Source organism: Meleagris gallopavo, chromosome 14 (genome assembly GCF_905368555.1).
Source record: "Meleagris gallopavo chromosome 14, MGAL_WU_HG_1.1, whole genome shotgun sequence".
Lineage (NCBI taxonomy): Eukaryota > Metazoa > Chordata > Aves > Galliformes > Phasianidae > Meleagris > Meleagris gallopavo.
The window spans coordinates 3519730-3545083 of NC_139417.1; the positions used below are offsets into that span (position 1 = coordinate 3519730).

Consider the following 25354-nt stretch of genomic DNA (forward strand, 5'->3'; position numbering starts at 1 on the left):
TGGTCATCTCCAGTAAGGGTCAAAAATCTCACATCAGTTTAGTTAATCACTTAAGTTATTCTTTAAAAAAAAAAACAAAAAAACCAAACCAAAACAAACAAAAAAAAACAACAAGGCCTCCAAATCATGTTATAATTACTATCTCTGCATGTATTTTCATTAAATATATCTAGGGTCTTGTACAAGTGAAACCATCTTCTATTCAGGTGATGGCAGTGTGTTTTCCTCTGGACTCTCCTTTGGTTGTTCCCTTGTTAGAAGGCACAGTGTATCAGCAAATATATATATATATATATATATATATATATATATATATATATATATATATATATATATATATATACAAAAAATATATATGACAAATATAATGTGGTGTCATAACTTTAAAACAGCCTGATTTTATTTCTCTATTCCCTGAAGTATTTGCTCACATTCTTGGAAATGATCTTGGAAATGATTCTAACCACATACTCAAACCCGGTGTTGTTTCCTTGTACTGAAATAAAGTAAAACCAAAAATCTCTAATCCACAATGGAGGGTTATTTCTAAACCTAGGCGGTACACAGATGTTAACTAAGCCCCTTGTCACAGAAAACTGCAGCCAAAATGTATTTTAACAGTTGTGGAAATACCAGTGATGAACAGCTACCTTCATGGAAATAATTGTCAGGGCAGTAACATATCATCCCTTATCATCCTTTATTCCCCTTCCTGGGGAATAAACTAGGTTTTGCCTCTGTTTGGCATTTCTTTTGCAGTACAGGGACTTGCAGCAGACTGTGCTTTCTGTTTGTGTGTACTCCTTGATCCTCTCTCTGTATTTCCCAATGGCTGAGGGGGAGCAGCACATCAGCCTGGTTCTGGCACCTCAGAACGCATGGGGAGCACATGTGAGACTGCAGTGTGTTTTGAGGGCAGGGTAAGCAGAAGATGAAACAGGACTCTTTAGGAAAAACCTGCTCTGCTCCCCGATCCTATTGATGAGTGGGCTGAGAGCAACACAGAGGGTTGCAAAGTGGTTTCCTACGGCAGCTGATGAATCCCCAGGGGAGGGCTGTAGGATGGGGAGCATCGTCTCTGGGCCTGGACAGGGGAAGCCACTGTGTGTGGGTGGCTTCCTGCTGGAGCTGGGGATCTGTCACTGTTGCCTTTCTGTGACAATAGTGTGGGGGAAAGCTTTGCGGCACAGATCTCAAAGAGCTAAAAAGGGTTTTGAAATGCATGCTGTTTTTCTTTTAACGCTTTACTGAAAGATTGCTGTTTTGCATTTGATAGAAGACTGGTCATAATGACTTAGCTCTCAAAAAGAGTGTTTGGTATTGCAATTATTACTCTTATGAAGAATTTGGATGGAGTAGACCTATAAACCGTGAAATAAAGATTACAAAGTAGTGTTTCTCTGAGCTTGTGGAAACCTTTTTCCAAAAGTTCTCCTACAGCCTGTAGAAGGGACAGTTAAGGAGTCAACCTAAACGGCAGTCACAACAAAAACTCACTGGCATTGTCACATTTTAATTGGTAAAATGGCCCGTTGTCTGCTTTGTAATTAAAAAGACTCAGCTTTCTGTATGTACTGTGAAAATAATTTCTGTATTTTAGTTAGAGAAAGTTTTATCTGAGTGATGCTGTTGAGTCATGGACATTAATACAGGCAGAGCACGTGTCATGAATTAAAAAGCATTGTTATTATGATCCCATCAATAATTTGCGTACTCCAAAATGACCTTGTGTAGTATTCTTCCTGTGAAAACTACTGCTGGAAAAACAAACAAACAAAAAAAAACAACTAAAAATGACAAGGGCAGAGGTTTAATCAGAAATATCCAATGTGCAGTTTTGGGGTCATCTTGCTGTAGGAAAGAAGGCCATATCAGGATTACTGTGCCTTTTAAGAGCTGTTACCTCAAACTTGACCAGAATTAGCTTCAGAATAATCCTTCTGGTGCTACTTTGGACCTTCAGTAGGCAGCTTTTGGTCTGCCCTGACCAGTATTTTTGTTTCTGGTGACATCAAAACAAGTAAAAGAAGGGAAGAAAAGGAAAAAATTGTGACATCTCAGTACTCTGCTTCTGTTTGAGGATAGAGATGATTCATCAGGCTTATTTCTTTTCATCTGCTGTGTTTTTCTGTTCCGTATTAAGAAAACGCTGGAACTCTTTAAAAATAGAGAAAGAACAATAAACATCAAATCTTAAGGAAGGTGATTGAACCGAAATACCTCCAAGCATGCTCTGACTGGGGCTGCTGTTAAAGACAGCTCAATGGCTCCTTTTTTTTTCTCTTCCTCCTACTTTTCCCATAATGTTTGTTTGCTTCCTTAATAAATATACATCCACTCATGAGCTCCACATCAGAATTCTCATTAGTGATTGACTGAATGTGCTGCAGGAGATGTGGTTATACTCTCTGATTTCTTTTTCTTTCCTCTCTCCTTAACTAGAGGATGCAATATCAACCAACACATGGCTGAGAGAGATACATTATAGCTGCATTTGGGCATAGTGATTACAGTGTTTATAACGTGGAGTAGTACATTTCTGGACTGCAGGACCCATTACATACAGATCACTGCAATGAAGTTGAGTTATATCTGAATGTTTCTTTTCCCCATCCTTGAATTTCTGGAAGAGTTGTAATTCATTAGCAGTCCTCTGCACTCAGTGTTTCAGTGACTGCTGGGTACAAATGTATTTGTTGCAGCTTCTCTTGTCGCCTTGTAAAAGTTTTATTTCTGTAAGCAGTATTGTGTGTAGCTAACAATAATTTGTAATAAGAATCGTGTTTGTGGTTGTTCTCAGTGATAGGGGGTGGAACAGCTAGAACAAGTGTATTGAACTTAGTTTTGGAAAAGCATCTTTGCATTATATTCTTCTTGGAAATGTTGCAACTGTTTTTCTGGCGCATTGGCAGTCTGTATAAGGAAAATAGTTTTACCTTGTTACAGAGAAACAATTGAACTAGCATTGTGAGAACGGGGAGAAGTAAATACTTTCTGAAACAGAATTTTAGCACGTGCCCAACGAACGTTGAGATTACTTGGGGGGAACTTGAGTTTGTTCTCCAGTGATCCTGACTTTGTGGTCCAGGCAGGTGTTGTGCTTTGATGGCAAAAAGTCCACAATAGTCCTTGGTACCTGGTGGGTGCTAACCAGGGGTGTTTGAGCTGCCTCTGGAATGAGCAACACCTCAGGGCTGTTGCTGGCTATGAATGGCTCTGAGACATCACAATATGAGCATGCCTGAGCTTGTGCTGGGGTTCCAGCTTGGATCTCCCCATGGTGCCGTACACAGCCCTTCATGTGTGTGAATTAAAAAATAAGTGCATTAAAGCATTGTGTAAAATGCTGGGGGTGCTCCTAGTTTTCTAAATTCACAGTGAGATGCCTATAGTTAGGATCTGCCTTTCTAGTAAAATGCTGTGATATCAGTGTTACACAGCTCTTCTCTGTGAGATCTTTAGTTAAGCTGCAGGTTATCCCTTGGTGAGCCTTGGCTATGGGTGGATGAGCGCTGCGCTTCCAGGATGTGTCCTCTGCCAGCAGCAAAACTACACTGAAAAAGAATTATAGTGCTTATGCTGTTGGGGATTGCCTCAATGTATGCACAGCTATCTCTAGTGCTTGAGAGAGATTCTCTGAAATGGAATGAAGTTACGTTCCCATGCGCATCAGCTGAAAATCCCTAGTGATATTTGGAAAGCAAACAAACCGACCAGAAGGAAGGAGGAAAAAAATATCTTTTTGTCTTCTAAACTTCTAAAAAGTAGTGTGGAAGTTCACAACTAGCACAGCCCATCCTGTGAAGCAGTCAGAATGCCTTGTGTGGAGTGGCAGATGTCCTTGTGAGCATCTGTTACAGCAGCAAGCAGAAGAGGAGGTGAAACCTGGTTTCCCTGCATTACTAAAAAGGTTAACAGTTTTCCCAGACAGTTAGGGTTTAATATTAAGATTAATTTATCTTTCTTACATGGAGGCTTGGTAACATGCCTGAATTCAGCATTTAAGCACTCGCTGAGCTGCTGTGTTAAACTGATTGCAATCCTTTATATAACAGAAAGCTTCCTTTCTATATGTAGAGCAGACTAACGACATTTCTTTTTGTAATAAATGTGTTTACAATATATATAGTTAACGTGATGTGACATAATGCTGAGCAAGTCTTTGAAGCTCTTGAAGAAATGTTTTTTAATCAGCATCATTTGAGAAGGGTAGCTCCTTTCCCCCTACCATTAATCCTCTCTCTTAAATGTGAGTTTTGGACACTATTTTAATGAAAAACCTTGAAAAATGCTTTTTGAGTAGATGACTATGAAAATACTTTGTAATTCTCATCCTAATTTTTTTTTTTCAGTTGGCCATTTATATTCTGCAAGACTAGAATAGCACTATGGGGGGAGCACTTAAATAGGCAGAAAATTTGTCATCTGTCACACTCTGAAATTAAACTTTTGATATCGAGTTATTGCCTTAGAAATAACTTGAAAAAATTTACATGTTCAGAAAAGTACATGGTGGGGGAAGCTGTTGAACTAGTTATGTAATAATGCTGTTAAATCCTGAGCAGAATCCTTAAAAGTATTTCTTTATGAATAAATTAAAAAAAAATAAATCCATACAATAGAAATTTCAGTGGCTCTGAGACCAGTATTGTTTTGTTTCTTCCTTTTAACAGAACTGCAGAGATGAGATTCCTGAGCAGCTGTGGTGATTTCTAAGGAGAAAATGATATCAAGTTTTGTTAAATAGCTTTAGAAGTTCTTTTATGTTGCATCTAGTAGGAAAGTAGAAAGGAAAGAAAGGAGCCGTGCCTAAGGAGAGCACTTCATTATGCAGTCAGGACAGTGAAGCTCACAGTTACCGATGGCAGGCTGTATAAAGAGTAAATCTGGAGGAATATGTAGTGTTTAATAACGGTACAGTTGGAAGTCAGTTTGCACTTCAGCATGATAGCTCTGCTTTGTAGAAAGAGGTTTAAAAATATAAATAGATGAAACAAAGGAGAGGCTTATCTGTAGGGTCAGGGATAATAGAGCAGTTCATAGCTGGTGGATGTAGGGCCAGTCAGGCGGAATGGCAGACTTCTCTTTCCCACAGTTAGTTCTATGTTTCAAAATCCTTGCTGAAGGAAAATATCTGAGCGACTGTGTTCATTAAAGCTGTCATTTGTTGATATCAGTGCACAACTCATATTTTTGCTAAATCAGGTTGCTTGCTTTGTTTCTGCTTATCCCCTGGTGACAGCTTCTGCTGTCACGCAGACGGCTCAGAGCGTTGCTCTTATGTAACAGCGCCCAGCAAGCGTGCGTTCTGCTACCTTCATGGATTGCTTCTGTCTGCTGCAAGTACATCTGTCTTATTCATCTCTCTGCGTGCCTATGGCTGGGTCATTTATTCCTCCGAAATGTTTACAATTTTTCTTCCCCCACCCCTGCTTTTGGCTCGTAGCCGGTAGCAGGTCTGATTTAGCACGAAGAGCCGCGTGGTGCCCGTGCTGTCACGGTAAGGTTGCCTTGCAGCAGAGGTAGATGGCAGTAGCTAGCAACGTGCGGCTCCTCCGTCTGATTCCCTTTTCATGTGCAGTTAGCCGTGTGGAAGCTGGCTACTGTGCTGTTTGCTGGCTGAACGCCAGCTCAACACACGGCATCGCTGTAAGCCGCCAAGAAACCTTACGTGCCTGAGAAATGTGTGATTTCTCGCTGGGAATGCCTGAAAACCTGCTTTTTTGTTAGGTCATGAATAGCATTTTTAGAAAAATCTTTTTTACTTATTTCTGGGAAAAAAAAAAAATCCAAATTGTAGTTTTTGAGACTCCATTAGAAATCTCACTTCTTGAATTTTTAGTGTTTACTGTACACTGTACAGAGTGTATGATAGGTTTCATTGGATCTCTGAACTGATCTGGGAAAGCAATGCGCTACTTGTGCTGAACACAAATGTAGAGCTGTGTAATATCATATAGTTGTTCTTAATCAGGTGATTCAACTAGCCCAGATAACATTCCAGAACCCTGCCAAATGTATTCAAGGAATTACCAGTAACTCCAACTTAAGATGTGCTTGTAAGTGTGAACGATGTAGGAGTTTGCAATTAATTGGTCATAATGGTTTTATTTTCTGATTTTCTTTGAAGTAGTTTGAGTTCTGCTACAAATCCAGTCATATGTTAGGAGTAGAATGAGAAATTTAGAAACTACCCATATCAAACATGCAGTAAAGATGCACCATGTGTTTTGAGTTATTTTATGTTCTTATAATCAAGACAATTTCAGAAAAACAGGGAATTCACCCTCTTTGGATTTGGGTGAGGTTTAGAGAGAAGATCAGACATCTTTTTTTTTTTTTTTTTTTTTTTTAAAGTGTGATTCTAGCACTTAGAATGAAACAAGTATTTACATTGAGTTTTCTTTATTTGATTTTTAAGCTGAGTACTTAAGGGGGACAAAACAGCACACAATTAAAACCCTTATTTTTCCTTGTTTTGAATCTACAGTAGATGACCTTTGAAATAGATAATACAGATTAATGTTTTAAACTACTAATCATACCAAGTATGAAGTCTGTCAACAAATAAATTTTCAAATTGTTCAAATTTAAACATAAAATTCATCAGGATTTGTTGTGTGATTCAGGTAGCCGTTCCTGTTTGTTGCATTAAGTTAACATATAGAATCATTGTATGGAATACTTGCATATGTAACTTGTGGATTGAGGTCTGTATGTTTCTTAACTGTTGAATTTTTTTTTAATCACTTGGAGTCTGCATCTTTAAAATATAGACAATGTAATAAAACGAAAAAACCCCACCCAATTCCTTCTTTTCTGAATAATGTTTCCATTGGCAAGGCATCTCCAGGATGCTCACTATATTATGAGGTCTTAAGCCACTTCTGTAGTGGTCATGGCATGGCCAATTCCAGTTATGGTTTGGACATTACACAGTAACATCAGATGTATGCAGGACAGCTCTTCTGTCTTCCAATTCCCACTAGTGAAATTAAAGCAATAAGGCATTGATGATCTCAGATCTCCAGATAAAATGAATGGGATTATTCTAAATAATGCATCTATAATTTTTGCACCCCAATGGAGAATTGTTGTTATCAATTTGGTGCCTACAACCCTCTTTTAGTTTTAAGAGTGACTCAGAGTGCCTAGATTTCACCTTGATATTTATGTCAGTTACCTCCCTAATGGAAAGCTCCAGGTTTGCATGTTTGAAAGGATTTGACTGCTTTGGGGCAGTGTTTCAAGCTCATACTTCACGCTCGGTCCTGTCAGAGACAAGAACAGCCTCTTTAGAACAGCATCCTTGATTCATAGAATAGAATGAGGAAACACAACACTTGCTGATTTTTCAGTTCTTCACCTGATCAGAGATGACAGTAGATGTACACAGCTACTGAGAGGCTTTACTGCCTGTCTTTTTGACATATTGAGCTAACACACAGGCTGTCAGTTTTGTTTTGTAATGCTATAATTACTTGTATCTCATCTTTCTCCAGGATTTGAGTATATTTCTCATTGTAAGCTAAACTTGGGATAATAATATATTTATGGAAGATGGAAAGACTTGAAGGTATAGTAGAGGTCTGTAGCATTGGGTGAAAGGGGCAGAATTTGCCTGATAATGACCATTTCATTAAAAACAAAAAACAAAAACCAAAAAAACCAACAACAAGAACAATGCATCTTCCTCCTATGATAACCTGTTTCTCTGATATCAGCGTGGCTTATCTTTCCTGGCCTCCAAATGTCATTCCATTTCAGAATTGCACATGCAGTGTTTTGGAATTTTTGCTCATGCCTTAGCCCTTGTACTTCATATGGCATGTGCTTAGAGCATCCACTTCAGGAAAATGGGACTTTTTTTTTTTTTTTTTTTTTTTACCATTTACCTTGTCTAGAGTGTCATTCATTCAATGTTCAAACATCACTAATAGTTGCCCTAGGATACAAGGGCCAAGCAGAGTGTGCATGTGGGGTCTGTTCTACCACATGGGATAAAGCACGAGTCGTCAGGAAATCTCTCCTCCTGGGCACATGGCTCATGTAGGTGACTGTTTCATTTATCCCTGCTCTACCCAAAGTTCTGCTTTCTTTTATATTAATAAAAGCATTCATGTTGGTTCAAAATCATCATTTGTGATTACTTCAACAAATTCAACTTTTGTTTTTCTTAAGAGATGTTACTGTTTGCTGTACAGCAGCATCGTTCTAGGCAATTCAGAGATCAAGTGGAAAGAAATTCAGTGATGCTGCAGTGAATGTAATTTACTGGAACTTGTTGTAAATTGGAAAATACGAGGCAGCTCTGACCTAAGCTACTGTATCAATTTTGGCAGTGTACAGTATTATGCAAAATACTGATGTCATCTATTGAATTTTAAGCTTCTGTCTCTACCAATATACTTTCCTTTATGTAGTGATGTACAATCTAGGTTTTTAGGCTGATCTTCATGGATTTTGCAGCAAAATAATAATTTTTCATTACAGCCTTTGTAATTACCATTTAAGCTTGCTCATATGAGATATGTGTGCATATCTGTCCATTGCCTATAAAGGAGTCAATCAAATCAAGGACATAATGGAAAATCTTAACTATCAGATGGCAGGGGTGCACATATTGAGTAGTGGAAAATCCTGCAAGTGGAAAGAGCTCTTTTTAGGTGTTGGAATAATTGTATGTTGCTTGAAGCACACGATGAGAACAGTTTAAACAGTTATTAAAGAATGTAGCCAGATCTTATCACTGCAGTCATGCATACAGATCAGCAATCCCTGTGCAGCACTACAAAATGTGTGAATGAGGTGCACTTACTAAAAATAAACCTATTGAGTGCTGTTCATAAATTGCCACAGAATACTAAATGCATGCAGTCTTAGCAATATGAAAGCATCTCCAAGACTGAGTTCAGGAATGTGTTTAACTGCAACTTTACAAGTGAACTTAAGAGACCAAAAATACTTGCAGGCTCTGTTTGCCTGAACTTTTATTGATGTTTAAAAAGCAAATAAAAAAAACAAACCCTTGAACTTGCATGCTGTTGAAAATGGATGAAAATGCTGTTGAGATGAAGTTAGTGCTGGGTATGGGACAGTGGATGAACAAGCAAGCATAGCAGATGTGCTGAGTCTCATAAAAAAAAAAAGCAACATGCAGTATTTTTCAGGTTTTACTTGGCGTAAGGAATATCCAACTGGTATATCTGAGTCCCACAACCAGTCTCTTTCATCCTCAGCTTACTTTGTTAAAATTGGAACCATGGCGATTCTGCTCTTGCATCATTTGCAAGGAACAGTATTGGGTCAGTGTACGAGTAAGCTTCCTGGGTCAGTAAGGTTTCTGGGCTCAGCTTAGCTGGCTGGAATAGGTTGTAACACTTATATCTTACTTTGGATTGTTTAAGCATCTTTACAAAATGTAGAGAAGTAACTGTAAAAAGAAATACAATTTTTACGTCTCTTCAAGACATCTGGCAATAAGTGAACATCTGAGATGAAATTGAAAGGAGGAAAAAGTCTCTTTCCTTTAAAAGAATCCTTTAATACATACTCAAAATTGTCTTAAAATCATAGAATCGCAAGGTTGGAAATGACCTGCAAGACCATCTAGTCCAACTGTCCTCCCATCACCATTACTGCCACCAGCACTAAACCATATCTTGTGGCTCCTCATCCAGCCTCCTCTTGAACACTGCCAGGGACAGTGACTCCACCACCTCCCTGTGCAGCCATTCCAGTGCCTGACCACTCTCTGAGAGAAAAAGTTCTTCCTTATGTCTAACCTAAACCTCCTCTGGTACAACTTGCGGCCATTTCCTCGGGTCCTGTTTGTTGCCTGGGAGAAGAGGCCAAAGCCCTCCTCATCACAACCTCCCTTCAGGAAGTTGTAGAGTGCAAATTCTTGTGTCATTATGCCACGGATGGAATCTATTCTCCTATGAGAAACTGTTGTTTTTTTTTGTCAATCTGCCTTTGTCATCTCAGCTTTGCTGGACTTGCAGTTCCTTAGGATCCTGAATAAATCGGAAGTTGCAATGCTTTCTTCAGTTGCAAATTCAGTCTAAATTTTCAGTTAGACATAGAAAGATGAAACCTTTCCCTCATCAAAATGTTCTCAAAACAGGTAAACTGTTTTTTTCTATATCAAATTCTTTGATTATCAATTAGTATATGGTTATTCATTTCTTCAGATGAGTGGAGAAACGCATGATTGCTAGTATTCTCTATTTCTGCTCCAGCAAAGGATTAAGCTGTTCAGGAAAAAAAATATGAAGCACAAAGGATTTTGTTTAACAATCAACTTTCTATGAAAGTAACTTTTCTCATGAGTAACTGGCTTTCTAAGAGCAAACTGAGGGAGCTGAAGAACAGTCTGCATGACCTTTAACAACTACAGTTTCCAAAACTGTGGAAATGCCAGATAAAAGCGTAAAGAAATATTGATCTGATGGGGCCCTACGTAATCCCTGATTAAAGTAACAATGTATTTTAAAACTTGCATTGATTACTCTGGGATTTATAGCATGGGCCGTGGTTTTGTTATCTTTCCCAATACTGAGAATGCTGCCTTGACAAAGCCAAAGAAATAATACTGAAAACACTGTTGAGACATTTGAATTTATCCCTCTAGTATTTTAGCACTTACTGTCTTCTGAATTTATACTCAAAGCCATGTAAATGAACATACTTTACCAGTGAGCTTAATGGAAGCAGGAGGATTAACGACACAGCTGTACCATAGGCAGAAAGACACTTTTTGCAACTAGGCCTCAAACTGTAAGCACTGAAGTGTGCTGTAGGCAAAACAGAGCTGAGAATTTCTGTTGATAGGATGACTGTGTTGGTGCTGCTTTTTAGTTCTGAGCTGGGATGCTCCTTTATTAGTCACTCAGTTTACTTTGCATCTTCATCATCTGCTGAAGTTGTTTAGACTTGCTATACTTTCAAGTTTCTGCATTTGGATATTTCCCCTAATACGTCTCCTTTTTTGATTCATGCTTGATTCGTAGAGTTATCTGCAAACTGAGGTTTTATGAAGGAGCTGCTTTGTTTTCGTTTAGCTTCACTAATCTGCAAACAATTGGAATACTATGAGGCTTTAAGTTTTCAGCCGTTTTCATGTATTTCCCTAATAGAAAACTCTGTAGTAAATGCAAAAGTGATGTTGATGGCCCAGGTGGTGGAAGAAGTTTGTTGACTTGGAGCTACGAGTACTTCCTTTTGTGTGGGGTGCAACAAAGATACCTTGACAACTTGTTGTAATTAGTTTCTTTAGCAGCTGTATCAGGTGTGTCAGCCTTTTCGTTGGCCAGATTTCAATTTCATTAATTATGAAGCCTCCCCAGCGTAGCCTTGACTCTCACATAAACTCTTTTGTCCTTTCAGTTTCCAACTTCCAGCATGAACTTGTGTACAGCGGTACTCATGGAATTGAGTATTTGCTTTTTGACTGTCAGTGGCATATTCAGTTTGTGTATCGTTTTGTGTTGTTCCGATAGTGCTTAAAAAAAGCTGCAAAAGAAATTGGTACTGAATGTTTTTTTGAAACTGTTCCAAGGCTGTTATCGCATGTAACTCTGCGTTAGCCCCATGGCTTAGTGAAATAATTATCTGATTAGTGAGAAGATGGTCTGTTTAACAAGGCTGTGTGCTTATCAAGTTATGTCTTAGTGCAAATATAATACACGTGTACTATTGTGTCTCTGTTTACTTAAAATCATCCATCTCCAGATGTTTTTGAATAGCTTCCTTGAAAACGTAGTAATCTTGTAGCGAAGTTTGTAAACCAGTGATATCTGGATGTTTGTCTTGATGTAATTCTTGGAATAAATGGTTGCTTTCGTATCCTCTAAAAATAACTGAGTTAAACTTTGTTGTACTCTGATTCGCTCACATATTTCTTTACTGGACCTTTTTCCCTTCAAAATAATTAATTGTTAAGGATAAACCTAGGTTATCTATTCTATTTAAAGCTTAGAAAGCTCAACGCTGCTGCTGCAGAATAATTATAAAAGGCAACAAACATAGTGGCTGTTGTTTACATTTCGTAAGCATTTGGATACTTTTTCTTTAGGTGGACAAATTAACTCTTCAGTTATATTGGATTTTTTAAAAACTCGGTTTCTACCTAGTGTGCTAGAGAAATAATGCAAGAGGTTAATTTTATTGCTTATGTTATAAAACCATTTGGATCTAAATTAAATGAGATGGCTTTAAATGTTTGGACTGTGTTTTTTGGGTTCTATATTCACTATATCCAAACATAATTTACATTTCCAAAAACTGAATCTATTTCTTCTTTGTTTTTACTAGGGCCTGCATGCTGTGACACAAAAACTGCATCACGCTGTGCACTATGTTCATGGTAAGCCTTATTTCATCTTGTAAGTTATACACAGTGTAATTCCAGGGGTTTTGATGTTATTTCATTTGAAATTATTACAAGCACGTTCATGCTGCTGTAGTCTTTATTCATTTTACAACATGAGCGTCAAATTTCCTGTTTCGAACTACATCCAGTGCAAAATTAGTTTTAAAAACCTATGAAGAATTTGATAACGGTCTCAAATTTGCAATGGTTTTATAAAATAAACAAAAAATAGATGACAAATAATACACATGGCACAGGACAGGGAAGTACTGCAGTGGTGCCCTCATTTATGACTGGCCCCTAAATGACAAGAAGAGGTAAAAAAGTAACCTAGGGCCCAGCATGATATGCAGTAATTCCTGTTTTGTTCCAGCTTCGTGCCTCTTTATCTATGCTAAGTAATTCTCCATAGCTGCCAACTCCTCAGCATGTCTTAAAATAACTCAGTTAAAAATATTTCATAAACTCATTTTATATAGGCAAAATAAGCCTCTTTGCTCCTCCAAAGCAGCGTACATTTCTTCTGTTACATTTCTCCTCCAAATATTAGCAAATTGCCACTTTTATTATGAACATAACTTGAAAATAAACCATCTCTTGGAATTAAGCCCCACATTTATCGAATGGTTTCCAACTAAGTCCGGTTCTTTTATGAGCTGCTATGTAGAAAATACCTTCTGTATTTCTGCTTTCACCGTGCATATTTTTAAATTCATTATTTTTCTTCTTTTTACTTGAACCAGAATGGATGTGGTCCCCATCCCCTCCCCTGTGATATGCTCTTTTAGCTGCTGAGGGATGTCTAGGCTAATCAGTCACCTCTGAGTCTGAAACCAGAAGTTAGTAAACAGCTTTCCCTAGTGGATGGGATTAGAGATACAAGAGAAGTGGCCAAAGCTTTAACAGACGTCGTCTTTTAATCTTCTTCCACAATCCACTTATTTTCTCAGGAAATTTAAAAAAAATATATACCTCATTGAAGTGCCAAGGTAACCAATAGACACGTTAAGTTTTCTCTTGGTATTTCAGAGTCGAGTCACATTCATAGATGTACTGCTTCTTCCCAAATTAAAACATGGAATCCTAGTATATTCAATGGCTTCGTAATAAGCACGCTTATCTATGGGAATAGTTTGTGTTGCAGGGCTATGTGCACGTTTGCAGACCATGACCAACAGCAAGCCCTCCCTTGATTATGTATTACATTTAACTGCTCATTGCTCTTGAAGGAGAATTAATGCAAGAACAAAAGCTCGACGTTTGCCAAGTGCCAGTATGCCAAAGATCCTGTATTTCCAGACTTTGTGTTGTACACTTCTCCCTCATTCTAGAAATCGAGTCTTTTGCATGTAATGTGTGAGTTCTTTCCAGTTTCCTGTACAAAACAGTGATATTTCCACCACTTCTACTGTTCTTTTGGTGCTTGCTAGAGGTTTGGAGGAGGTTTTGTGTGTGGATCTTAGCACTGACTCTGTAAATTTAATTAATCTGGGAGCCCCAGAAAGATGGTTAATGACTCTATTACTAAATTTCTCTTGTATTTTCTGTTTTAAAATAGCAGAGCAGTGATATGTGCACTAAGGTATAATAAAAGTGTCTTATTTTAGAGACCATCTAGCAATAAACCTTTTCAAGCATTGTAGATATTCTCTGAAGAATGCTATTCATAATTTTTCTTTACACGATTACAGAATAAGGCTCTGAATCTGTCAGTGCTTAACTAAGGTATTTTTACAACAAATAAAATAAATCATTGTCATCTCAAATATCTTATAGTTTAATTTCACTAACTTAAATTGTTTTTATGAGTTATGCAAATCTGACAGTATTATTCTCAGATTATTTTAAAAACATACCAAGGCTAGCATAAAAACCCAGATAAACGAAGCTATAACTTCTCTAATTTTGATGGCAAAACTCATTTTATGCTGTCCAATCTTTTGTAATGGCTTTGAGGGGGAGAAAATGGTGATTAGAAACAACTGTTGAAATATTCTGCACACAAAATTCTTTTTAGTGGAAAGGAATTGCAAATCTACTGACAAAACTGCATAGTCAGATAAAACTGTTTGAAGCTTCTAGTTTCTGATTTGTATATTTGTAATAAAGAATTAAGATGAAATAGCAAACACAAAGATCAATTAGAGCTGCACTAGCTTTAAAAAAGAAAATCCGTTTTTGTTCTTATTTTCGAAAGTACTGCAGTGCATCTTTTTAGTCCATGCTGTATTTGTAAAAAAAAATATTTTCTTGTAATTAGAATTGGTACAAATTACAAATTAATTGCTTATCGCTTTTGAATCAGAGATAAAGTAGATATCTGGGCACTTAATCTTTACATTTCTAAAACACTTCCATAAGGGTTCTGCTGAACTTTTTAAAAGTAGTTTCTTCATTTTACATGCTTTTGATATACTGAGCTTTCTTAAAGTCCCTAGTTTATTTTCAGGTATTCACAGCATTCTTTTTTGAATCTGGCACTACTGCTCGCCTTCTGTTGTATGGCTTAACTAATTGATGTTGTTAGGGGATAGCAATTATTTGGAAAAAAAAATCTTTTTATTAATTGTAATGCAAGTCCCATTGGAGTTCTCTTGAGGAATGCAGTTTGTATTACTGAATGAGCAGGACTGAAATATTGGAGAGTGGAGGAGTGGTTCCTGTATTGGGTGAATACAGCCCTTAATGCATGCCTGCTTTGTATCCCAGCAGTGCTTCTTGTGGCAATGTGCTTTTTTATAGTTTGCTTGTATAAATAGGGGTCACAGAAGTGCTGCAGCAATGGAGACTTTGCACTGCTGCTGATCATAATTAGGTTACTCTACTGACTTGTAGATCAAGCCAGTGAAAGATGCACGAAGGCTGACTTAAAGCTTATCAAATCAGCTAAGTAGAGCAATTAATGAGATGGACCTTAACTTGAATGGTATGTGATTTTTTTCAGTTTCTCTCTTTCTGCTTAAAGATGATGTTTCATGTGAAGCAGTGTTCAGTGGGACAGTCTCCTTGTTGTCTCCTTGACATGTGTTCGTCTTGGAGAGTGTCGGCAAGGGTTCTGAGCTTTACCAAGAATGTTGCACACTTTTCAGAGATCTGCTGACCTTCCCAATGCACAGAGGAGCGTCCTGCTGTTCTGTGACCTTTAACTGCTTTTAGAAACCAAAGTAACAAACCCCCAAAACAGTATGGGGAAAACATGAGATCTGCCCTGAAAAATCTTTATCCAGATAATGCAGTCCTGGCTAGTAGAATGGGAGTTCACTCCCATTAGCACCAGGAGTTTCAAATGGCATAAATTCTCAACAAGGATAGCTCAATGCACTCAATAATAAGTATATTATTGTTATAAATCAGAAAAAAGTCACTTTTGGTTTTCATAAAAAGTTTTCTCAATACTAAACTCTTAGCAACTAATTCAGCTCCCCTAGCATGTACTGGGGACTGAGGATAATATCTTTTCATACTACTATTCCCTGCAGCACAGATATTGTGCAAGGTGAATGAAGTGTTTTGTCCAAACAATAACTTGTCACAGTGTCTGAAAGATAACTCTTAAGAAGCTTCTCAATACTGTGCAATAGGAGCTGTCAAGGTGTCCTTAGAACGGTGCTGTTAACAAGTTCATTTTATTTGTAAGTTTATTTGCTTGATGCTGTTAACAGCAATCCTTAATTGAGCAGTTAGCCACACTACCTTGAAGGAAGAATAAACCATTAGCAACAACTGATTATTAACTGGCAGTAGTTTATCAGCCTATAAATATGCAGTCAATTATCGTGCTTGTTAAACTACGTTCTGGGTTGTGGAATTGAACTGATGGTGTTACGTGGGATCTCATTTTGTGCTTGTAAAATACAGGTTAGATCACTGCTTAAATCCGTGCAAAATAAAAGCAGTCCCAAACCAACTCCTTCTCTCCTCCTCTTAGTTGCTTCAAGGAGACGGGTTGTTCTGGCTTACACAGAGCACACCATGTGCTCCTGGCAAGGCTGCTGGGTTTTGTGTATGCGTGCATTGTGTGACTGCGTGTCAACCAGTACTTCTAACTCCTGTGCAGAGGAGCAGGGATGTTGTGGATCTGTACAGTTTGCTGCTTACCATGTGTGGAAAATGATTAGAGCGAATGTGCAGAGGTATAGAGGAGCATCATGGCATGGGGAAGGTTGTCTGACGTAACCCAGTGTGAAAGTTAGAAGAGCAGTGTACATTTATTGCTCCTAAGAAAATGCCAAAGAAAACTTTCAAAAAGAGAGGAAACTCAAATCAAAATTATTACAACTTGAATATCTGAATGCTTCTCTTGTATAATGAAACCTGTATGAACAAAATACTACTTTGGTATTGAGGAGATGCTTCTAATTTTGCTCATCTGCTAATCTGTATTTAATTTGAACTTAGCCACACATTACTGGAGGCAAGTGAAAGTGTTAAATATGCATAACTTGCAAAATTGGTAGTTTTTTTTCTTTCTTAATTAATTTGCACAAATCAATGATTTTCTATCTTGAGATGTAATTTTCCTGTCTCTCACTGAAGGAAGAAATTATGCAAAGTGTACTTTTTTTCCTTGTGCCGTTTTGCTTTAAACAGCACCAGTATTTGTCAAGTTTGTTGCTGCCAAATTGGACTACAGCCCTGTAGCATTGCCACTGAATGTGGCCAAGTGATCTCTCTCCTAACATGACCTTTGCAGTCACCCTTCTCTTCAATTGGTCAAATCAATTCCTTTACCATGCTTGCAATGAATCCTAGAACATGTCTGAAAACGAAAGTTGAATTAAGACTCCATATTCCCAAACTGAAAAAAAACCCACCAAACAACAACAACAAAAAACAAGAAAACCCCACCTTGGTATCCAAATCTGGCAATGTGTGTTTTGTACTTTAAAAGCTTAGAGAATTGCTATGATGTGTAGATCTTGAAAGTGATTTTTGATGTTTTTTTCTGCTGTATAACAGTTTTATTCCTACAAGATAAAAGCTGTTTACAGCACTTTTATAACATGAATCTCTGCTCTCGTGTGCTCCATGCACTGAAATACTCTGCAATAGTCTGCAGTGTGCACCCCTCAGAGCAGTGCCAGCACCCAGAATGTAGGGATGAACAGCTTGATGCAGAAGTAGGAGTGAAAGACTCCTACGTGCAAGAAAGAATCAAGGGTGCTTCCTTCAGTATCAGCAGTGCTGAGAGTGAGGCCTGCCTTAGGATTTTATCACATATATCTGAATACTGAAATACATCCCGTGAGGGATATAAATGTAGATGTTTTGTGTAAGTTTTGAACTGATGGTCGTTCTTTGTTCCATCAACTCAGCTCTATTATTATGGTTAACGTGTGTGCTGTGGATTTTCCTTTCAAAAAAAGACACAACACGTGGATGCATCAGGGGTACTTATGTTTGAGACTTTTGTGGCATAACTTAAAGTACCATTCTCCTCTCTTTAAAACTGATTTAATAACTTTTCAGTCTTTTTACCCTAAATATCCCAGAATGAAGTTATTAACCAGACTTACCAGCTTGGGTCAGGCTTTTAAAATATCTCTTTCTTTTCTTCAACATTTAGACTGACATTTTCATGTCATTAGCACTAAATACTTAACCCCCCCCCCCCCCAAAAAAAAAAGCCATGTTTGAGAATTCTTTGAGAATTACAAAATCCTTGAACAGCTGAAGATAAAGGGGAGTTATTTGGATAATTATTCAAGGTTTTTGTAGGTTGGTAGGTGGTGTTTGCCTTCAGAAGATAAAGAGCAGCTCTAAAAGATGATGCCTGATGTGTGCAAGTTGCATTTTCTTCTATATTTATATCCAACTGGTCTCTCATTTATCAAACAATGTCACTTGACTTGCTTTTTTGACTTGCTGAAAATGAGAAACCTTCAATTCTAACTCATAGGAAAACCTACTAAAAGGATATATAAATAGCAGTATTAATCTTCCCCACCAATGTTTCTTATGGAATTGTTTGTTTCTGAAAGCTCTGCAATCATATTTTACATGATTTCACGGTATTTGGTTATGATCAGATATCAGAATGCTTCTTTTTCTTGATCCCTTTCCTTGTTGGAAGGATGTAGCAAACATGACCAAAGTTATTTTGGTAGTAAAATGAATGCAAAATCTTTTTAAGTCTTTGCTTGGTGTGAGATGCCCCAGTACAGGGGAAGGAATGACAGATGACTTGTAAAGCTGATTGCTGCATCTCAGTAACTTGTACCTTGAAAAACCTGCAGTATAGAACTTACGGAGTCTATTTTTGCTTTGTGTAGGTTTGAATTAGCTGATTCTTTGTCACTCTGCCAAGCATAACCTGAATGAGTACGCTGTAGTGTATTTCACTGTTAGAATGTTGTAACTAGCTCTGTATTTCTTGTGGTGGTGTCAGGATCTGAAACCACCAGGAGGACACAGTCTCAACTCATACCTGACAGATATTACTGCTCATTACTGGCTCGGTTCCCTAGTGGCAGCAGCAGTGACATGCTGGTACCATGGGCTGTCTGAGCCCTGCTCGGACCTGTGTGTGCAGATTGCTGTGGAGAACGGGCAGTTCTCCTCCTGGTTATGTGCTGTGCTCAGAAACGATCAGGTATCTCAGTCTTTCCCAATGGATGTGAAAATTTGCTCACTGAGTGCTGTTCCTCAAGGGGCTTTGCTGCACAGTAGGTCTGGTCGTGAATTTGAAATTACTACTTCCCTTTTTAATTGTTTTCCTGGCGATGTAATAAAGTATGTTAAAAATATCATCTTAAAAAAAGAATTGAGGGCCATAGGAATAGAGAGGGAAGTTGTATTACTCTATAATTACGTTTGCCATTCTTTTCATTAGCTTTCTACCCATACTGTACTGTGGCTTTTTTTTTTTGTTGTTTTTTTTAAACCAACCACCAATCTAAGTAATAACAGGGGAAAAGGGACAGTAATGGTGGTCAGGAGTTATACGCCATCTCACTCTCAGTTCCTGTAGGACACATGGCATTGCTTGGGACTTTGTTGAACAGTTATTCCAAATTTCATATTAAAAGTATTAGTTAAGTCTTCATAAACTCACTTTTACAGTAGCTGATACCACAGCTGTGTGTCAAATACAGGGTGAATTTTGTCCCAGACTCTTAATTGTAATTTTGGGGTTGGGTAACTGGATGTTTTTTCTTCCTCTATGACGTACATTATTTTCTTTAAGAACCTTGATGTCATGGATGAAAAGCTGTGCTCAGTAAAAAGAAAGCAGTGAAATCCTCTTTTTTTTTTTTTTTTTTTTAATGGTCTGGGCTTTATGGCCTGAATACCTCTTTTTTTCCTAAGCTTACTGTTTTCTATCAAGTAAGAATATTTTTACATTTGCTTAAACACTACATCAATATTTCCAGCAAAATACTTCTTTTCCTCAAATTTCCTTTTTAATAAAATACAGCCTCTTTGAACTTCACAGACCTCGCCATCTGTTACTCAATTTTCACTCCATAAAATTTTGCTGACATCTGTTTTAATAAAAAATGTTTTTATAGGCATGGAGAAATTTAGTTCAAACTCAATATTATACTACTCTTATATGCCAAACAAAAAATACGAAAATGATGAAGAGGAACACATGGGAGAAGAACGAGAAGAAAGCTTCAAACCAAAGCCTTGCTGCCTGGGAGATGCAGTGACTCCGGCTGCGATGTCCTGTTGTGCAGCACACAGTGCTCTGCAGCCACTGCTGGGCTTGGCTTTGAAAAGCCAGAGTGGACTTGGTCAGGTTTAGAAGGCTGATCCTCACTCTTCATCCTGCAGCCCCAGTCACGCTTTCTGGCTTGGTCCCTTTAGCTGGTCGAGGCTTCTGGCCCACAGGAGCAGCTGTGTGCCATGGAGGTCCCCCTCCTGTATGTGGGGACACCAGCAATGCCATGTGGGAGGCAGCTGCACCTTCCCATGCATCTGCCTTTGTGCCTCCCTTGTCCCCTGGGATGGCACATCCTCTGGTTTTGTTTTTTCCTGTCAAGCACGTAACGCTGAAGTTTGTGGGTGCTGTAACAGGCACTGTAATAGATGTAGTGATAATTTCTACTGTGGTCTTATTTTTAATCCTTTATTTTTTTAAGGAAATGAGGCATATGCAGTTTTTGTCTGACAGTCTGTTTGGCTGTCTGTCAAGCTCCATTAGGAGATTTGATCAGCACTGTGGTCGGACGGACCCTTCTCTCACATGGCATTAGAAATTAACGTAATTTTCAAACAATATTTTACAGTATTTAAGAATAAATTGTTTTTATCATGCCTCTTGGTTACCATAATTTGTATCAGTTAAATTGATCTACTTGTGGTTTTCAAGGCCTGTTATACCTCATATTCTTGATTTTTGAAGGTGTTCCAAAGAGTTGGGGCTTCACTATTCTTACTTTCTCTGTTGCCATTGGGTTCTCGTGTAGGTATGCTTTCTCTTTCAGAACGATGTTTCTGTTTGCAGATATATGTTGCTTTGCTTACAATCTGAATTGATATTTACAATTGAGTGATAAATTTAGAAAACTGTTTTAAAGTTGAATATTCAGCAGAATAAGCTGATTATCTTGAATTTACTGACAGAGAGCAATGCTGCTTAAAATTTTCATACCCTCTTCTCACATTTAGTAATTATATAGTTATTATTCAACAGAAATGGCCACATCATATTTTAAAATAATATTTTTCCTCTTCCCTGAAACAATGAAGTGGTTTTTTTTTTTTTTTTTTAATGATTAGGTAGAAAAAATCAATTGAAGTGAAATAAGAGCATAATTTTGTATACCTCAGAGCCCTTCTTTAATTCTTCAGCCTTGAAGATGTCGTCTATCTTCCTTAAAGTTTTCTTTATTCAGAAAGGTTTTCTAAGGTATACTTCAAAGAGAAATGTCTGGAAGCATTATTTGGTTTGTATAAAGTCTTCAGTTTATTTGGAAGGAATTCCTTTCAGTATTTCTCTTCAAAAAACAAAGGCCAGAATCTTTCAAAATCCTTAAGAAGAAATTTAAAGGAAAGCTGAAATAACTGTATTTCTTTAGGATTTTGTAGTAGTAGATTACAAGGGAAAGTTTCTTTTTTTTTTTTTTTTTTTTTTAATATTTTCTGGTTATTCTGTGGATTTTTTAGTACTAATGAACATGCCATGTAAGTTTAATCTTTTTTTGCTAGGTGTTGAATATGCTGTTTGTTTTGCGGCCGGCAAAATTAGATTTCCATCACATTTGCTTATGATATCAGTAAACTAAAGGAGAACAGAGTGTTTGTTGAAGGCATGAATGATGTATGTTGCTCTTTCAAAAGTACGAGCTGAAATAACGGCAATGGGTTGTTTCCTTGCGTTGATGTGAACGTTTGGTGCAAGTGCAAATGCTAACACTGCAGTGAAGCAATGTTTTTAACCTCCGTGGCTCAGGATGAATATTTGAGTGTTATATCACTTGTCAATCCCATCCGAGTAGTGCTATATGTCACAGTGGAAAAAAACCTTATAATTCTTACTTGTCTAGTCGTGTCTTTTGCTGACATCTTGAGCAAAGCAACTTTAACTGAAACATGACAGGAAAATTTACTGGGCATGATTATAAGCTCAGTTTTCATTTGGTGAAGAACCAAAAGAATAACATTTCCCAGTGACTCTGTCCTCTGTGCAGCTTTAGCAAGTGGGAGCATGGTGAGGTGTCCATGCACTGACATGCTCCATGCATGGGGAGCTTCCCCAGGTGCTCAGCACTGCTGGGCACGGTGCTGCCGCTGCAAGCATCCCGGGGTGCTGGCAGTGTGTTGCAATGCAACTGGAGGGACATTGATGGATGATCCTGCTCTCATTGCTATTCCTGTTTTGTCCTACTCCGGATTCTTCCCTTAAACTGTTCTAATTCTGTAATGCTCCAGTTTCCGGTCTAAGCGAATTCTACTCCGCTCTCAGTTCTTGTTCAGCTCCCAATTATTCCTCTACTGTGCTTAAGATCACAAGGCTTCTCAGAGATACCAGGCTAATAATTGATTTTGTGCTGTAGGAAATGGAGTAAGAATCATAACGAAAAAGCAGCAGACTTTTATTATTGTTTTCTAGTTTGGTAGAGGAGATTATACGCAAGCCTATAGAGAATGAAATACTACAGCAGCCCCTTGCTAGGAGAGCTAAAATAGGAATCCTGTTTAAAAGAGCGTGTGTTAAGTAATACCTCGTGTATCATTGATTTGCAGTGAAGGAGTTGTTTCCTCCATGTTGAAATTTTCAGAGGCAGTTATAAAGATAAGATCATTGCTATGGAGAGTCTTCTGATGCAGCCTGAGGTAGTAATTCATGGAATATAACCAATTCTTGCCTTAGGTAGGAAATGTTTCCAAAATCAAACCAAACCATTCTTTGCCAGCTGGGAAGAGTAAGCAGATATGGGCAACCCAGAATGTTTCAATCAAAATAATTAAAATTGATTTATTTTAGAATTGTTTGAGGAAGATAGTAAATGAGCAGGAGGAAGAACGTAAGTCAGCAATCTTGACTGTAAAAGCATTTAGCTGAGGAAGATAAAGTCCTATTTCCTTTAGAAATACAGTCTATCAGAATGGAAAGTTGTATTATGAATTAGAACCTAATTAGAAGTTAGAAATCATCTTGGGGAATAAAATGGCCTATTATTAATGTTGAAAATGTGCTACTGAGGTGCCCTGGGAAATCAAAACTTTATTGTTGATTTGTTAGTGAATTGCTGGAGTTCGGAAAATCTTCTTCATTGGGAGTATCCTCTTGGCACTACAGAGTTTTCTGTTAACAGTACATTTTCAAAGTTCTATTTTTTCAGATATTCAAAACAGACACTTTAGTAATTGTTTCCCTAATTTAACTCATTATTCCTGCTTTCAGTCTTGGTCTCTTTTCAGTTTGCTCCTCTGCATTTTGTTTTCCTGTAGTCCTTTTCCTTACTACAGTGCATTTTCCTTTCCTTTTTCTTAATTGCCGTTTTTAATCTTAGTAAATTTTTAATTTAAAATAAAAAGTGTAATGGTCTGCCTTATATTGATGCGTTCAGTGGAGGAGGCTATCCAAAGAGGTAAGACGTGGGAAAAGTAGTTTACTGTGCTGCTGTGAATGCCCATATTGCCCCAATGCCCTTTCTTCATGGCCAGACCATAAATTCTGGTCTTTTGATAGAAATTTGGTTTGAGTTTCATTAACCAAAAGTGCTATTCCACTGACAGAGAGTCTGTCTTGCTAAAATGGTGAAACTTTTGATAGTGCATTGCTCACATGTTTCTTTTGTATGCCTATGCCCAAAGGTGCCACTTCAGAGCCTTCTGTTAACTTTCTTCACCCACCCAAAGCTTAAAAAAGACTCCCTTGGGCTTTACTGCTGTGGCTGCCTGGAAACATGAGTCGCCCCATTGAAAAAGGAGCTGTTTGTTACAGGAAAAGGAGTTGCTTCTTGATCTGTCCCATCATTCCAGAAGAAGCTCCTCTTAAGCTCATTTTTCAAAAGCTGCCAAGCTTTTAGCCTGTAGCCACGTTGCTTTCTGTACATTGTTTGTTTTTAAGGTTATTTTTCTAATCAAACTTCATCTTTGCAACCCAATTCTTTGTATTACAGTTGTTTTCCCAATTTCCATCACTCCTCAAGGTCAGTGCTATATCCTCTCTACATAAGGAGGTGAGGGGGGAAAAAACACTTTTTTAATTTTTTCATTAAATCTTACAGTCGCCTCTTTACTCTTACTCCTGTGACTGTTCTACATGTTTCAGCTGTGAGCACTGATGCTTGAGAAATTCACAGTTAAGTTTAGAATCACCTGCAGTAGATGTTCCTGCATTTTTTTTGTTCTGCTTCTCTGTCCATTACTAGAGGTAAATGCTCAAGTCTTAGTGGGGTTAACTACAGAGTATAGTTGCACCAAATGTAATGCAGTATTCCTCTGAAGAAAATCAAACATAACCCTCTTGTGATAGGCTGTGGTTTGAGTATTAGAATTATAGTATAGTTTGAGAGGTTCTAAAATGAAATGACCTATCTGTAAGTGTTTTAGAAGCTGAAATTAATAATGCCTTTAAGTTTTCAGTTAGCAAATTTCAGCAAAATATGGCACTCTGTATTTTGTTTGTTTTGTTGATCTGTTGGTGTTTGAAGAGCCAATGAGAAGCTAATTGGTTAAAAAGGGAAGACAATAAGAATGAGAAACAAAGAAATTACAGAAATGACCATTCTTGGCCTAACTTTGATTTATTTATATAATAAAAATGTTTGCAGAGCATTCTGATTTTTTTAATTTTCCCCTAGTTTCAGTCTCATCATTTTTTGTCAGATTTGAAACAAACCAGTGAATAGTTTAAAATACAAAAATGTTCTTCAGATAAGTTATGTTATTGAAAAACCTTAAATACGACTTAAATACAAAGTCAAAAATATATGCAAAAACATTAAGCATCCTTTCTCTTTATAAAGTTAATAGAAGGTAAAGTTAATGGGAGTTATTCACTTTACATTTAGGTATGAAAGAGAATAGGAACTGTTTTATTTTTTTCTATAAGTGATAACTTCATGGGATTATAATGTCATATTTCTTGATAATACATAAGTGCTTTCACTCCTACACGTACTTTCACAAAATGTAAATGCAGTGAGTCACATTCCAAGTATGAGAGCACTTGGAGTTCGAAAGATTATTTTGCTTTCTGCAGCAGAAACCATTATTTAGTATTGAATCCGAAAACTTTTAAATCATTAAAGTTACAAAAGTATTGCAATAATTATAGTAAATACTGTGAATAAACTACTCAGTTGGTATCTAAATTTAGTGTATGCAGAGAATTAATAGACACTTTTGTTTTCTACTTGTACAATAATTTTAATTAGCAGCAATTACATCAAATTTCATTAATCCAAAGTAAATTGCTTCTTTCATCATTTTTAATCTACATATTCCACTTTCATTTGAAGGCTTGCTACGATTAAAGCTTTACTTACATTGTGTAGGAAGAGCTAGAAATCGGTTAGGAAA

The 25354-nt window shown here is 37.4% G+C and overlaps 1 protein-coding gene across 13 annotated transcripts in view; it reads left to right on the forward strand.

The window, feature by feature from the left end:
- The window catches only part of ATP2B2 (ATPase plasma membrane Ca2+ transporting 2), a 397887-nt gene that overhangs the window by 91690 nt on the left and 280843 nt on the right, over positions 1–25354 (forward strand). For all 13 annotated transcript variants that reach the window (XM_085236247.1, XM_085236256.1, XM_085236248.1 and 10 more), the window contains exon 2: positions 12316–12367. The gene's annotated coding sequence lies outside the window, so the exon portion shown is untranslated. The remainder of the gene's footprint in view (positions 1–12315; positions 12368–25354) is intronic.